This window comes from Lutra lutra, chromosome 1 (assembly GCF_902655055.1).
Source record: "Lutra lutra chromosome 1, mLutLut1.2, whole genome shotgun sequence".
Taxonomy (NCBI): Eukaryota; Metazoa; Chordata; class Mammalia; order Carnivora; family Mustelidae; genus Lutra; species Lutra lutra.
Genome location: NC_062278.1, coordinates 25,471,038 through 25,488,011, shown reverse-complemented (window position 1 = coordinate 25,488,011; position 16,974 = coordinate 25,471,038). Strand labels below are relative to the sequence as shown.

The window sequence follows — 16,974 nt, the reverse complement described above, 5'->3', positions numbered from 1 at the left end:
ATCCCTGTATTTCTACCCAGGTTTCCACAGCAGCATGTTCTTTCTTACTAAAGTTCAAATTCAGGAGTATCTGCTATGCAGAAGCTATTCTGCTTGGGAAACAAACAGAAGCAAGGACTATAGTAGATATTGTGCTAATCAAAATACATTTAACATAATTTTGAAGAGACCTCTATACCGCTCAGTCTTTTGGCTTTGAATTAGAATACACAGCCCATGAATGAAGAGAGCAAGAATGGAGAGAGAACAATGTCTGGCACTTAAAGTTCATGTATGCAGCAGAGTGTTTCCTTTCTAAATAAAATGGATTAAGTTTCAGATTAGCAAAATAGTTTGAAACATACAATTTCACTGTGCAGAAATGAAAATTTTATCCCTTGATTAACAAATATAATTAGTGGCTACTCTTCTATATTTTCGAGAGAGGAAAGAAGTGTATAAGAAATGGTTAAATAAGTAATAGGGTAATGGTGAAAATGCCGGTAAAATGCTCCCTGTTTAGAGGAGCAGGGAGCTTTCTACGTGTCCCTAAAATTACAGACATGCACAACAAACTTTTCTTTTCTTTTTCTTTTTCTTGGAGGGGTTGAACATACCATTGTGGTCCACTCTTGCGGAGGGAAAGATACGGGAAGAACATTTCCGTCTTCTGTTCACAAGTCACTCACTTGCCACTCATTCCTTGTTAGAGAACTTCTTTTATCTGGGAGAGAGGACTGAACATGTGCCACATGCCCGTTGCAGATTGTCCTTTGCAGAGAACTTGGCTCAGGGCTCAACCACTAATGCAATGCAGGGGACTTTCAGGGGTCCAGACTTCCTGTTACTCAGAGAATGAGCAAAATTTGGAGAGAGGAAAAGAACAGATCATTTTGAAGTCCAATACTCCTCAAATATAAGACATGTTTTATATTATTTCTTTAGTAATGGATATGATATTTAATCTCTACCCAACTGATTTCCAAATTTTATCTGTCAATTTGTGTGGAAGTTGTCACAGATTTTAGGGTCTGAACAAATTATCACTCCTAAAATTCAAACACTTCGCACTTGGTGTCAATCACGTGTTTTGTGCTCTTTTTTTTTTTCCCTATAGTTTCTAAAAGATATTCATGCCCCTTTTCTGGGGGTCATGTTGGTGGCTCAATCAGTTAAGCTTCTGCCTCTGGCTAAGGTCATGATCTCAGGGTCCTAGGATGGAGTCCCCGTGGGGAGTCTCTACTCAGAGGGAAGTCTGCTTCTCCCTCTGCCCCTCCCCAGGCATTCCTGCTCTCCTCTCTCTCTTTTTCTCTCAAATAAATAAAACCTTTAAAAAAATCATGCCACTTGCCCAATTTAATCAATATCTATTAAGAATAGAAATGCCAATTTCATAAAGTTTCATCACTAGAAATCAGGCTATTTCATAGAGTTGAGCACTTCATTTATTTTGTTTTCCTCATGCTGGATAGTCCTTTCTCAATTATGTAGAATGATCCACCACAAATAAAAGCTCAATAAGTTTTGCTGATTTATTTTAACAAGTGCAGGGTATTTTCCCTTTGTCAGCAAAGCTATTTATTTAGATAAAATATTGATACAAGGAGGAAGTTACTACTTATGATCCAAGCTTTCCATTATTAATATGCCTAAGAGAATACAAAAAACAAATAACTAAATTATAAAATGATTTTGTCTTTCCCTGATCAGGAAAAACTACCATAAAATGTAGTAAAAACAAATGTGTAAACTGAGTAAACATATAGCCTATTGCCATTTTTATTTTTCTGCTTTTTTATATTGAGTCAAAATCTGATTCACATAAGAACTGTATAATACCACATTAGGAAAACAATAATAGATCAGTAGTTACAAAAGAAAATCTGATAATTCCACAAAGAATGCCCTTCTCTGTGTATAATTTTTTAATTTGAAAGGCTCTTTGAAAAATGAGATTTTCAGGCACACGGGTGGCTCAGTTGGTTGAGTGTCTGACTTCTGCTCAGGTCATGATCTCAAGGTCTGGGATCAAGTTTCACATTGGGCTCATTGCTCAGTGGGCATCTTGCTTCTCCCTCTTCTCCCTGCTTATCCTTTCTGTCATTATTTCTGTCTCTCTCTCTCTCAAATAAACAAATAAAATCTTAAGAAAAAAAAATGACATTTGCTATTCAATGTATATCCCAGGAGAGAATCTAGGTTCGCCAAAATCAATTCACTGAAAAACAGTAGCTATTATGTTGCCATAATGGAATTTATGAAACACACACACACACACACACACACACACACACACACACACACCCCATGGAATGGAAAGATAAGGTCATTTTTTTCTAATCCCAAATGAATAATATTTTTGTCTGCTTCCTTTTTTTTTTTAAGATTTACTTATTTACTTGAGAGAGAGAGTGGGAGGGAGGGAGGGAGAGAATCTCAAGCAGACTCCCCACTTTGTGGAGCTGGAGGTGGGGCTCTATCTCAGGACCCTCAGATCATGACCTGAACCAAAATCAAGAGTCAGACTCTTTTTTTTTTTTTTTTTTTAAGATTTTATTTATTTGTCAGAGAGAGAGAGAATGAGCACAGGCAGACAGAATGGCAGGCAGAGGCTGAGGGAGAAGCAGGCTCCCCGCTGAGCAAGGAGCCCGATGTGGGACTCGATCCCAGGGTGCTGGATCATGACCTGAGCCGAAGGCAGTTGCTTAACCAACTGAGCCACCCAGGCGTCCCAAGAGTCAGACTCTTGACTGACTGAGCACCTAGGGGCCTCTGTATTCTCTTTCAAATAATACATATTGCCATACACTTAAAATCTGCAAATAATCTTGCCCTAACCTTGTCCTTGCACATGTACAAACACTCTGTTTTTCAAAAAGAAGACACACTTCACTTTGTGACAGAAAAGGGCACAATACTTTTCTTTTTTCAAGTATCATAAACGACAACTAGAGGACCAGCCACAGTAATAATGGGAGATCCACAGACTTTTGCCCACAGACTTTTTGCCCATGGAAAGTCTCCATGAGTCAATTTGAGGAAAATTTCATTAATACACATAATTGAGTAGCAAAATCTTATTTATTTATTTATTTATTTATTTGTTTGTTTGTTTGTTTATTTTTACATTTCAATGTTTCACTTATCCTTTACTCATTCTCTAAGGAGACCAAAAACTTGCATCCAAAATTTTTAGGAAACCTAACACAGAATGGCCCTCACATGCTTGCAAACTATGGTTTTTATACAACCACTGAGAAATAGACTCTCTACCTCTATATTTCTCCTGTTTCTCCAAGCTTGTCTATCCATCCACTCCTTCTTCCTGAACATGATTTCTCATGTTGAGATCTTAACTCATTTCTTGCCATTTTTCTACTTCACTCTTTCTTCACAATTATGTTACAGTAACAAACACCTCATTGCAGTCACAGAAACTCCTATTTGAGTCCATCTGCATAGACATGTTTGCCTTCTTTTACCTTCTTTACCTGTCTTTCCTTGCTTCCTAATTTTCTCTTTAAATAATAATGTCTTTGAGAAGCCATCTCTTAGAGTCTCTCTCCCATTCTGTAGGCAGAAAGTTGACAGTTAAAATACAAGATGAACAGTTAAATTTCAATTTTCGATAAAGAATGACTAATTCTGGGGGACATCTGGGTGGCTCAGTGGGTTAAAGCCTCTGCCTTCAGCTCAGGTCATGATCTCAGGGTCCTGGGATCAAGCCCCACATCAGGCTCTCTGCTCAACAGGGAGCCTGCTTCCTCTCTCTCTCTGCCTGCTTCTTTGTCTACTTGTGATCTCTCTCTCTGTCAGATAAATAAATAAAATCTTTTTAAAAAATGAGTAATTTTTAAAATATAAATATATTCCAAATACTGCTCAGGTACATACTTTGCAGATAAACATCTAGGGGGTAGATGAGCAGAGAGACAAAGAATGTGAGCTTGTGAGCAGAATAGGGGATAAGTAGACTTATTAAATTAGTTTAATGTGAAGTAATTTTTAAAATACAGTACAGGGGCACCTGAGTGGCTCAGTGGGTTAAAGCCTCTGCCTTCGGCTCAGGTCATGATCCCAAGGTCCTGGGATCGAGCCCCGCATCGGGCTCTCTGCTCAGCAGGAAGCCTGCTTCCCCCCCACTCTCTCTGCCTGCCTCTCTGCCTACTTATGATCTCTGTCTGTCAAATAAATAAATAAAATCTTTAAAAAAATAAATAAAATAAAAATAAAATACAGTACAATGGCATCTCTAAATAAAACTTTGGTTTACAAAGTGGCTTTGTTTTCCTTGACCTTAAAAAACCAGGCTCTTAAGCACTCATTTTGAGAAAAATCCGTCCATTCTTCCCCCTTTTGTGAAATCTGTTTTGAATTATATTTCTGAATGATCTAACCCAGTTATGCTATATTCTGGTACAAGAGACTGGGTTCTTACGGGTTGACTAGTAACTGAAGAATGGAGGATTTTAAAAGCCATTACTATTAAGCATCTAGAGTGAAATTTTACTCCTGCTATGTACACAGAATGAGAACAGAATCATTTAATCAGAGTAAGAGATACCCGCTCAGAGGTTGATAAAATATTAACATTATTTGAGGGAAAATGATATTTCATTCAAATTGACATGTGTAACTGAAAATCACAGGACACACACAAAAATATATATATATATATTTAATGTTACTGTGGTGTTTGCCATTTACCAATGTAAGGGCACATGATTCCCTATTGGTTTTATTAAGTCCAGACCAAGTAAAACCTAATATTATCTATAGCTTATTTGCTTATTTTTCATAAAAAAAATTTAAATTTTTCCTTAAAAATGCTAAGTATAGTGGTGAACAAGATCACAAAAGTGTTAATAATTCTTCATGATATTTTTATATATTTTTTCTTTTTTAATTTGAGAGAGCTAGAGCATGAGTAGGGCATAGGGGCAGAAGGAGAGGGAGAAGCAGACTCCCCACTGAGCAAGGAGCCTGATGTGGGACTCTATCTCAGGACCTTGGGATCATGACCTGAGCCAAAGGCAGATGCTTAACTGACTGAGCACCCATGAGCCCCTTCATGATATTTTTATAAGGCAGATATACATTTTACATACACATTTATATCATACCCACCCAAAAGAAAAATGTTAAAATAATGATGCTGAAATAATTAGACAAAAACTTACAAAATATCATCAGTTGTTTTGGTGGTTATCTCTGGTTAGGAGCACAGAACATAGATAATTTTCTTCCTTGCTGAGTAACATTTACTAAATATTCCTTTTTAAAAATTTATTTATTTTGACAGAGAGCAAGAGAGCACAAGCAGGCAGAGCAGCAGAGGGAGAAGGAGAAGCAGGCTCCCCACTGAGCAGGGAACCCCATGTGGGGCTTGATCCTAGGACCTTAGGATCATGACACTAGCTGAAGGAGTTGCTTAACCAACTGAGCCACCCAGTCACCCCTAAATATTCTTTAACAAAATATTTTTATTAGGTTAAAAAAAAACACTTTTAAAAATATTGTACTTTTAAAGATCTTTTACATTTTGTTACTTCATAATTTTCTATAGGCTCACCTAAATATAGACTCTACTGAGCTGTACGTTGCTTAGAAAATCTAAAATGCAAGACCTGTTGGATGATGAAACAGCATTCAAGGCCATAATTTGTTTCTTAATAGGTTACATACAAGTCACCTCTTGAGTAAAGAATTGGTCAAATGCACTTTGCTTGCTCTTGTTATTTATATCTTCAAATGAATATGTTTAACATTTTCCCCAGGGTCCTTCTCTGTAGTTATTGATGATTTCAGCCACTCATTGGCATATGCACACATGCTGAACTAAAATATACCTGGGGATGAATCTTTCACTTTTAAAAAGAAGTAGATTTGTTGAAGAAAACACTGCCCTACAGCCTGTGTGCTGAGAAATTAATCTTTATGAACACAGAGAAATCCCCACTGTGCAAACGAGTACTCAGGACATAAAACATGGAAAATAACTGAACTTCATCATCAGTCCTCAAATATTTCCCCATGTTCATCTATTGAAAATTACATAGCGTGTCTAATAGAGCACTTTCTAAATCTATAAAATACTATGCAGTTTTAAGCGAAGTCACTTTTACTGAGATGAACTACCACGTGACAAAGCAAGAACATAAAAATCCATCCGAAAAGTCTTTATGAAATAAATCTGTTAGAAAATGTATTACCAAGAAGTATATTACTAAGGGACAAGGCAGGCATACATAAAGTATGGCATATAATCCAAATTATTATTGTGTCCTATTAAATTGTAAAATACTCAACCAACACAATATTTATACACACAATAATTTTTAATAACTCTTACTGTACTCACATTTTAATACTCACATGCTATAGTGTGATAATGAACAGAACTTCCTCAAGTACATTTGTTTCTTCCAAACCAGTTGTTTACGTTAAAATGAGATGCAAAACAAATGATTAAGATAAAAACATTGAAGTCCAGGGTACCTGGGTGACTCATTCAGTTAAGCAGCTGACTCCTGATTTCCGCTCAGCTCATGATCTCAGGATGAAGGGACCAAGCCCTGAGTGTGCTCAGTATGGAGTCTGCTTGAGATGCTGTCTCTCCTTCTCCCTCTGCTTCTGTTTGTGTTCACTCTCTCACTCTCAAAATAAGTAAATAAAATCTTAAAAAACAATTAAAACCAACCAAGCAATAAAAAGAAAAAAAATAATTGAATCCCACTTTTATTAACCATTACAAATTGTCCTCACTCTCACTAAAGTTTCACAACTATTGAGGACTGGAAAAATTTTGTTTGTTAGAATTCTGGCCTCTGGATAAGAATCCTCTAACTTCACTGACTTACAATCCAAGGTAGGATGAAATTCTCTTTTCTGTTGAAGGCACTCATTTTGGATGAAGGTACTATACACCTTGTCATCATTTGCTTATCTGCCACTTACTGTCTATTCATTTCAACCACTCAGGTCCGATTTCTCCATTCAGACTCCTTCTTCCAAGATGGTAGGTTAATTCCACATTGGAAAAGTTTATGGAACTATCAGATCCAATGTTAATTGCTGAAAACATCTGAAACTACCTCTTCTTTGATATATTCTAATCTTTTTAAATTACTGTGAGAAGAGCGTGTGGCCTTTCCCGTTTCTCCTTTTGGGCTGCTTTTGCCCTACCTTCAGTGCCTGTGTCCAGGCTCTGTGTCATCCTCTTTTCTTTCTGTTCTGCACACTCTTCCTGGGTGATCAGACCCGTTTCAATGGCTCCATTGTTGTTCATGGTTGATGAGGTCCATATTTAGTTGTCTACTTTGAATCATTCTCCTCTCCATTTCTAGATGTTTATTTTATGAATATTTCTATGAAGAGGTTTCATTAGGCACCTCTTATTCCACATATTAAAAATGGGCTGACTCCTCTCTTCATTCACACTCTGCTCAGTCTATGACTCATCAACCAAGAGGCACAAATCAGCATTCTGGGTTTAATCTCTGACTCTTCATTTTCTCATACTAGAGATAATCAATTCACCAAGTCCTCTCAAGTTAATTTTCTGAGTTTGTACACTTCTGTAGCCTACTGACACGTCTCTGACATATTTTAAGTACCACTCATCTTAAAGAAGTTACCAGAAGCACATAAATCTAGCTATATTATTGTTATTATTATTATTATTAAACATTATTATTATTATTCCTATGATCAGTACTAAACCATGTAAAATTCTTTGGGCCCCAAACCTTATAGTTTAGTTGGCTATTTCTGAGCTCACCACTTTCAAAAATCTTCGCTATTCCTCTTTCTTAGTATGTCCTCTTTTCAACAGGAAACTTCTGAGGGACTGTTTCCCATTTAACTACATCCATAAAAGATAAAATTTCACTGACACTGCCAGTAGGATGATTCATTTCCACGTTTGAAAAAAAGATTGATCTCTGAATCTTATTTTCTTGATAAATCAGATTCAAATAATTGCTTCTATTTTCTGATCTTCAATATAAATATAAAGAATATAACTATGTTTTTATTACTTTTACATTTTGCTTAAAATACCTTTCTGAATTATTTGGAATCTTAAAAGTGTAACACATATGTACCTAGTTTTACTTTGCCCCACTGCATTAATTACAATCCTTTTCACCCATATACAACATGAAGAATAAATAGGGAACTTTAGGAAAAAAATATTATACATCAGCATCTAGTTTTAGATATGAAATAATAATGATACCTTCGAAACCTCTCCATGATCACATCCTAAGCTTAACCCCCAGATCTAACCATAGTTCTAAATATTCTATTAATATTATCTTTTTCACTGTAGTTTTGCAAACAGACTTATTTGCTTGTTTTTACATATTAAATAAATAGGATTATCCTGTGTGAATCCTTTTGCAACTTGCTTTTTATCGTTCAGTACTATGTTGTAAGAGCCACTCATGTTTATATATGTGGCCATAGTTCAATCACTGTACAGTATTCTGTTGTATGGATAATAAAGTTGATCTATTCTACTCTCAATTGAAAATTCAGTTATTTACAGATTTTTGCATTTACAATTCTACTGTGCTACATCTTACTATGATCCATAATGAACACTGAATTTACATACCTAGGAAAGAAATTACTGTATGAGGAAATATGCACATTTTCCATGTTACATAAAATACCGAATGTTTGCTAAATTATTTCTACAATGAACTCTTCCATAAGGAGAATATGGTCTCTAGGAACTCCAGATCATCACCACTCTTGTTATTATTCATCTCCTACATTTTTAAAAAAATTTTTATTTATTTATTTGACAGAGAGAGAGAGAACGCTTGCACAAGCAGGGGGAGCGGCAAGGAGAAAGAGAAACAGGCTCCCCATTGAGCAGGGAGCCAGATGTGGGTCTCAATTCCAGGACCCTGAGATCATGACCTGAGATGAAGGCAGATGCTTAACTGACTGAGCCACCCAGGTACCCCACAACTCCTACATTATCAATCTTCTAAAGGCCAAATTGTGAATAACTGTTTTTAATTTTTCTTTTCCTGATAACTAATGAATTTGAGCATCTTCATTCAAATCTTCATGATTTATATGAAGATTTTACTTGTAAAATATTTGTCATAATCTTTTATCTACTTTTCTATTACTTTGTGTAATTTCTATTTATGATTAAAAAGTATGTTTTGCTTGACTTATTTCACTCAGCATAATCTCTTCCAGTCCTGTCCATGTTGCTACAAAATTTGGGTATTCATCCTTTCTGATAGAGGCATAATACTCCATAGTGTATATGTACCACATGTTCCTTATCCATTCGTCTGTTGTCAAGCAGAGAGAGTCAATTATCATATGGTTTCACTTATTTGTGGAGCATAACAAATAGCATGGAGGTCATGGGGAGATGGAGAGGAGAATGGAATTGAGGGAAATTGGAAGGGGAGGTGAACCATGAGAGACTACGGAATCTGAGAAACAACCTGAGGGTCTTGAAGGGGTGGAGGGTGAGAGGTTGGGGGAATAAGGTGGTGGGTACTAGAGAGGGCACGGATTGCATGGAGCACTGGGTGTGGTGCAAAAACAATGAATACTGTTATGCTGAAAAGAAATAAATTTTTAAAAAAGTATGTTTCGGCTACTAAAGATTTGTGCATTAGCACTGTTCAAACTATCCTTCCAGTTTGTAGCATTTTACATTCTTTATAGTAAACTTTCATGAGCAGAAGTTTTAATTTGCATGTGACCCAAAACTTCTATTTATTTTATTATGTTCAGTTAGCCATTGTATAGTACATAACTAGTTTTTGCTGTAGTGTTCAGTGATTCATTGATTAAGTATAAAACCCAGTGCTCATCACAGCATGTGTGCTCTTAAATACCCATCATCCTGTTACCCCCCCCCAATCCCTTCCCTTTGAAACCCCCAGATTGTTTCTTGGGGTCCATAGTTCCTTGTGGTTCATCTCCCTCTCTGATTTCTCCTCCTTTGGATATCCTTCCCTTCCTCTATGGTCCTCTGCGCTATTGTTTATGTTCCACATATGATTGAAACCATATAACTATCTTTCTCTGCTTGGCTTATTTCACTTAACATAATACCCTCCAGTTCCATCCATGTCAATGCAACTGGTGGGTATTCATTTTTTCTGATGGCTGAATAATATTCCATTGTATATATGTACCACATCTTTATCCATTCATCTCTCGAAGGGCATCTCAGCTCCTTCCATAGTTTGACTATTGTGGACATTACTGCTATGAACATTGGGGTGCACATGCTCCTTCTTTTCACTATGTCTGTATCTTTGGGGTAAATACCTAGTAGTACAATTGCTTGGTCATAGGGTAACTTAACATCTTCTATTCTTAAGATCTTGAGGAAACTCCATATGGTTTTCCAGAGTGGTTGTATCAGTTTGCATTCACACCAACATTATAAGAGGGTTCCCCTTTCTCCATATCCTTGCCAACATTTGTTGTTTCCTGACAAAACTTCTTTTTTTTTTAACTTTTCATAAATAAATTTATATTCAGAGTTGCAAAGATATACATACCACCCAAGAGTTTTCCTTTTTCCCTAAAATCATAACTATGGTACATTTTTCACAACTAAGAAATAAATGTTTGTACATTGTATTAAGCAAAGAAACTCCATATTTTATTTTAATTTCTCCAATTTTTCCACTAATGTCCTTTTTCTGTTCTAGAATCAAGTTAAGAACACAACACTTTATTTTGCTATCATGCCTACTTAAAATACTCTGATCTGTGACTTTTCATTGTCTTTTTTGTTTTTGATGACATTAACAGTTCTGAGGAGTATTGCCAGGTATTTTGTAGGATGTTTTACAATTTGGATTTTCTAATGTTTTTATCATTATTAACCTGAGGTTAGGGATTTGGAGAAGAATAACACAGAGATGAAATGTCTTCTCATTTCATCATACCAGTAAGAATATATCTACATTAGTTACACTGATGATGTTAACCTGGGTCACTGGTGAAAATATTGTTTATCAGGTGTCTTATCTGTAAAGTTAATTTTTACCTTCTTCCACACTTACTTATTTAAAAGCAATCACTTGGCCCAGCCTCAAGGAAAGATGAGTTATATCCTATATATTGGAGTGGGGAGTATCTACATAAAATATTTGAAATTATTCTGTAAGGAAGAATTGTCTGTTATCTCAGCTATTCATTCATTTGTTCATCCGTCCATCCATCCATCCATCCATCATCCATCCATCCATTTATATCAGAATTCATTTATTCATTCATATTAGACTTAATTATGTGTATTTTATACTTTGGATTGTAATGCTGTACTATGTTATTTATTTTGCTGCTCAACCTCTTCCAGCTTTGGTCATTGGAAGCTCTTTAGGTGTGGTTCCTATGTCCATTGAGCATATCTCCATGATTTGTCATCACTCATTGACTAATGGGTTTGAACTCAGTGTGCACAGATAGCAGTTTCAGGATTTTTACTCAGATTCCCAAGTGAAACAAATTAATCAACAAATTAATCCTTGTGGTTTAATACAAAGTTTTCACTCAAAACCCAATTTCCCAAAGTTACTGAGGTCAATCCTGTTTTCCCCCCAGACCCACTTCTTTGAGGATATCTCACATATTTGCAATGTATATTTTTATTTCCTTATGTTTATATCTATATTCTTTAGATTATTTTGTCATAGTCTGCATTCCTTCCTGTGGTTCCCATTTAAAAAAATATATATGTGTATTCACCTAATGCTTTTAATGTCTTATTTAATATCCATGTAATTTGTAGTCACAAAAATTCCTCTTTATTCTTTTCTGAGAGTTTACAATGTTTACTTGTTTTAAAAGATTTTTGTTTTTAATTTTTATGTTATCTCTACACCTAACGTGGGGCTTGAATCCACAAGCCCTAGTGAAAAGTTGCAAGGTCCACCGACTGAAGCACCCCTACAATATTTATTTTTTTTTACATTATTTTATTTTGTTTCTGTATTTATTTATTCACCTTGGTTTCCCTATCATAGCTAAAACCAGAAGTACATATTAATTCAAAGTGGTGTTGGGCATTCTGCCTCAAATTATTTATAATCTTACTGGTAATGCTACCAACATACCACCAGTAAGTATTTAATTGATAACAATGTTTTGCTCTCAGATTATGGCACTTGAAATTGTTGCCTACTCAAAATTAATTAGGTTTTGGAACACACAGCAAGTGTGAATTTAGCTGAGTTCTATATGGACCTAGAGGGTTTATTGTTGTCATAAATTCTACTTTTCTTCTTCTTTCCATCCATAGCAATAGTCCAAATAGACAAGTTTCTTTTCCATCTCCTTTTGTATGGAGGTTTTTATTTTACCCTGAAGCTAAGACTCTGGGGTTTTAGCTTGATCCAAAGGCCTGAGGCTCTGTCTCTTGTCTACCCTCTTCTCTCCCCTAGGCTATTGAAACAAAGACATTTATCACTGGGAACTGCCCACACCCCCAGGGCAGTCTTCATCTCTAGTGCCTGGCTACTTCTCTGAAGTCCTTTCCTTCTCTTATTCTGGCCTGATAATTTTCCTTTCATTTTATCAGGTCAGCCATGAATTTAACACTTCTTTTTAATTTTTTTTTTTAATCTGGTATTTTAAAATTTTCTGTGTTGTAATTATTTTACAGGATCAGTAATTTGCTATTTTTTTATATCTTTAATGATCCTTCTCTCCTAAAAGACAACTTAGAATTTTAAAATTTATGATTTATCATATTGTGTTGGATATCTTTCTTTTCTTCTTTTGATTAATTTGTTTCAGGTGTACAGGTATGTGATTCATCAGTCTTACTCAACACCCAGCACACACCACAACACATACCATCCCCAAAATCCATCACCCAGATACTCCATCCCCCCACTACCACAGCAACCCTCAGTTTGCTTCCTAAGAGTAAGAGTCTCTTAGGTTTGTTTCCTCTCTGGTTTCATCTTGCTTTATTTTTCCTTCTCTTCCCCATGATCTTCTGTTTTATTCTTTAAATTCCACATATGCACATATGGGTGAGATCATATGATAATTGTCTTTCTCTGATCAACTTATTTTGCTTAGCATAATACCCTCTAGTTCCATTCACGTCATTGCAAATAGCAAGATTTTTTTTTTTTTTTTGATGGCCAAGTGGTATTCCATTGTATATGTATACCCTATCTTCTTAATCTGTGCATCAGTTGATGGACATCTGAGTTCTATAGTTTGGCTATTGTGGATATTGATTATATAAACATTGGGGTCCCTTCAGATCACTACATTTGTATCTTTGGGGTTAAAAACCCAGTACTGCACCCAGTAATGCAACTGCTGGGTTGTAGGGTAGCTCTATTTTCAATTTGTTGGGGAACCTCCAGACTGTTTTCCAGAGTGGCTGCACCACATTGCATTCCCACCAACACCTGTCATTTCCTGACTTGTTAGTTTTAGCCATTCTGGCTGGTGTGAAATGGTATTTCATTGACGTTTTGATTTGTATTTCACTGATGTCAAGTGATGTTAAACACTTTTTCATGTGTCTGTTGGCCATTTGGATGTCTTCTTTGCAGAAATGTCTGTTCATATCTTCTTCCCATTTCTTGATTGGATTATTTGTTCTTTAGGTGTTGAGTTTGATAAATTCTGTATAGATTTTGGATACTAGCCCTTTATCTGATATGTCATTTGCAAATATCTTCTCCCATTCTGTTGGTTGTCTTTTGATTTTGTTGACTGTTTCCTTTGCTGTGCAAAATCTTTTTATCTTGATGAAGTCCCAATGATTCATTTTTGCCTTTGTTTCCTTTGCTTTTGGAGATGTGACTAGCAGAAATTGCCATAGCTGAGATGGAAGAGTTTGCTGCCTGTGATCTACTCAAGGATTTTGGTGGATTCCTCTTTCACATTTAGGTCTTTCATCCATTTTGAGTATATTTTTGTGTATGGTGTAAGGGAATAGTCCAGTTTCATTCTTCTGCATGTGGCTGTCCACTTTTCCCAACAGTATTTGTTGAAGAGACTATCTTTTTTCCATTGGATATTCTTTCCTGCTTTGTTGAAGATTAGTTGACCATAGAGTTGAGGGTCCATTTCTGGGTTGTCTATTCTGTTCCACTGATCTATGTGTATATTTTTGTGCCAGTGCCATATTGTCTTGATGATTATAGTTCTGTAATAGAGCCCAATCATCTTGGAGCTTTTGTTTTGTTTTGTTTTGTTTTATTTATTATTTTTTTTATTTTTTTTTAAGATTTTATTTATTTATTTGTCATAGAGAGAGAAGTGAGAGTGAGCACAGGCAGACAGAGTGGCAGGCAGAGGCAGAGGGAGAAGCAGTCTCCCTGCCAAGCAAGGAGCCCGATGTGGGACTCGATCCCAGGATGCTGGGATCATGACCTGAGCCGAAGGCAGCTGCTTAACCAACTGAGCCACCCAAGCGTCCCTGTTTTGTTTTGTTTTAAAGTGAGGCAAGGGGTACAGGGAAAGGGAGAGAGAGAGGATCTCAAGCAGGCTCTACCCCCAGCATGGAGCCCAACACAGAATTTCATCTCAGGACTGTGGGATCATGAACTGCCCCAAAAATCAAGAGTTGGAGTTAACAGACTGAGCCACTCAGGCAACCCTAATTAATCATTTCCAATATATATTTTGATACATTATTGTTTTTTAATTTAAGGTTTTCCCATTAATTATTCTAAATAAAATGAAGGAAGGGAAACAACTGAAGAAGAGCAGAGAAAATGAAATATTAGCTGTGATAGAAATGAAGGAAGAATAAGAAAGGATTTGAAAATGAAGGTGAAGATGCAAACTATTACAGTGAAAGACATGGTATTCTTAGTATTAACAATCTTACATCCTAGTTTGAATATAGCTTATAATTTTCAGACTGACAAAATATCATCACATGTTTCACACTGCTAAAATGATGGAACATCTGGTATTATTATAAAATACATACGTCTAGTTCTTTGGGTTTTATTTATTTATTTAATTTTTTTTTAGCCACAAAATGTGTAGGATTATGGGTTTTAGAAAAGTAAGCCAAGACAAGTTATTAAAATAATTAAATATGATATGCAAACTTAAATGAAATCATATGCACATAATTTTTTTTATTCAGAGGCTGCTAAATTTCAGCTTTCTGAAATTTTATAACTCCCAGAAAATCATATCTTATTATGAACATCGTTATGTTGAAACTGATACAAATTTAGCAGCTAAATGGGCAGATTTAAAAAAAATGCTAATCAGCCTTACTAACTCACTAATTATCCATTTTTTCATGTAGAAGAAATAAGAAACTGCTAAAGGTTTTGCATATCAAAGTTGAAGTCTGTTATAATAGCAGGAGGGAAATAATGAACAGATACATTCATGAGTAGTTTCAGATAAAAATTCCTAAAGCATCATGTTTTAAAAGGTGTCAGAACATTGAAGGCAAGGCTTTTTTTTTTTTTTAAGATAACAAAAACTTACCTATGACCATGAAGAAAAGCTGGAGTACAATATTGTTAGGCATATTGTTATTCTAAGGACCTATTTAGCCAGAGCACTTCCATCAGTTAAACAATAACCTTGTTGTTTAATGTTTAAACTGTCCTTGCTCCCCTTTCCCCAGGGGACTTACTTAAAAACAAGTCCCGGAAACCAGTCCCAGGTAACAAAGCCCAGATAAAAGGGTGGGTCAGGCCAGGTGAAGACATCCTATCAGTGTGGGGGGGGGGGGGAGGGGGGAACACCCACATACTGTCTCCCTAGTTACCAAGGAGTATGGGCCCCGCCCTTTAGGTACCTTTTGGGCTCCAATTCTGACTAAAGTGATAGGCTATTTCAAATATCTACTAGGGTAAATTGTAATTCAATTGATCACTTATGTGTGACCTAACATGACTGTGCAGCTTTCTCTGTGTGTTACAATTTCATTGGCCACCTGTGTGTGGCCAGGCCCAACCACATGGCCTTTGCCCTTAAAAGCTAGTCTGTGAAACAGAGAGGAATCGCCCTCTTTTGTAAGGGGTGCGGCCCCGAACGTTCAGTTTGATTCTTGATGCGTGGCACGAAATAAAACTTTGCTTGGGAAAAAAAAAAAAAAAAAGATAACAAAATTGATGTTGTTATATTCGATATGAAAAGACAATCTACAAAGAATAAATGATAATTCAGTTGAAAACTTTAAGTCCACTTTGCTCACTAATATTCCTGAAACATGTGGACATATGGAGTGTGTGTGTATCTTTGTGTCCACGTGTGTTTCCCCTCACATTTTGAAATATTTTAATTTTCTTTACTTCCAATGCAAACATTCACTACTTGTTTCTATTAAAACATTCTGCTTTAGGGGCGCCTGGGTGGCTCAGTGGGTTAAGCCGCTGCCTTCGGCTCAGGTCATGATCTCAGAGTCCTGGGATCGAGCCCCGCATCGGGCTCTCTGCTCAGCAGGGAGCCTGCTTCCTCCTCTCTCTCTGCCTGCCTCTCTGCCTGCTTGTGATCTCTCTGTCAAGTAAATAAATAAAATCTTTAAAAAAAAAAAAAAACATTCTGCTTTAAAAAATAATAACAATAATTCCTGCCCCTGCTTCCCTTACCTCTTCCCACTGCTTTGGTCCCTTGAAATAAAATTCTTCTGTGATACTTGGTAAAAGAGGTAAAGATTGGAAAGGCCAATTCTATCCACAGTTCCATGGTAACTGGGCATAAGGGTGTGGACCAATGACTTAGACTGCTGAGTCTGATGGCTCAGACTTTGCCACTAGACTGAATGAATCCAAATCAAGTGGATTGCTAGTGCTGATAAATTAATTAAACATGTGACTGTTAAACAGAGATGACTCTAATGCCTTGGTAGCTTACATAAGCAAGCCAAAACCTAAGCCAGGATCAATTCCTAAATGTACTCCTGTTGGAGAAAATGAAATGTAAGAACAACTAATCACAAACAGCCCAGCAGGCTTTCCCAAATAAGACAGCTACTTAAGTGATAGCCAG

The 16,974-nt window shown here is 36.2% G+C and overlaps 1 long non-coding RNA gene across 1 annotated transcript; it reads right to left on the bottom strand.

Annotated features, from left to right (window-relative positions):
• Window positions 1-303: 303 nt before the first annotated feature.
• Window positions 304-16,651, bottom strand: LOC125102107 (uncharacterized). The gene is made up of 3 exons (XR_007128057.1): window positions 16,575-16,651; window positions 3,471-3,549; window positions 304-820 (listed from the first exon to the last, which is right to left on the bottom strand). It is a non-coding gene; the product is annotated as an uncharacterized LOC125102107 (long non-coding RNA).
• Window positions 16,652-16,974: the final 323 nt, after the last annotated feature.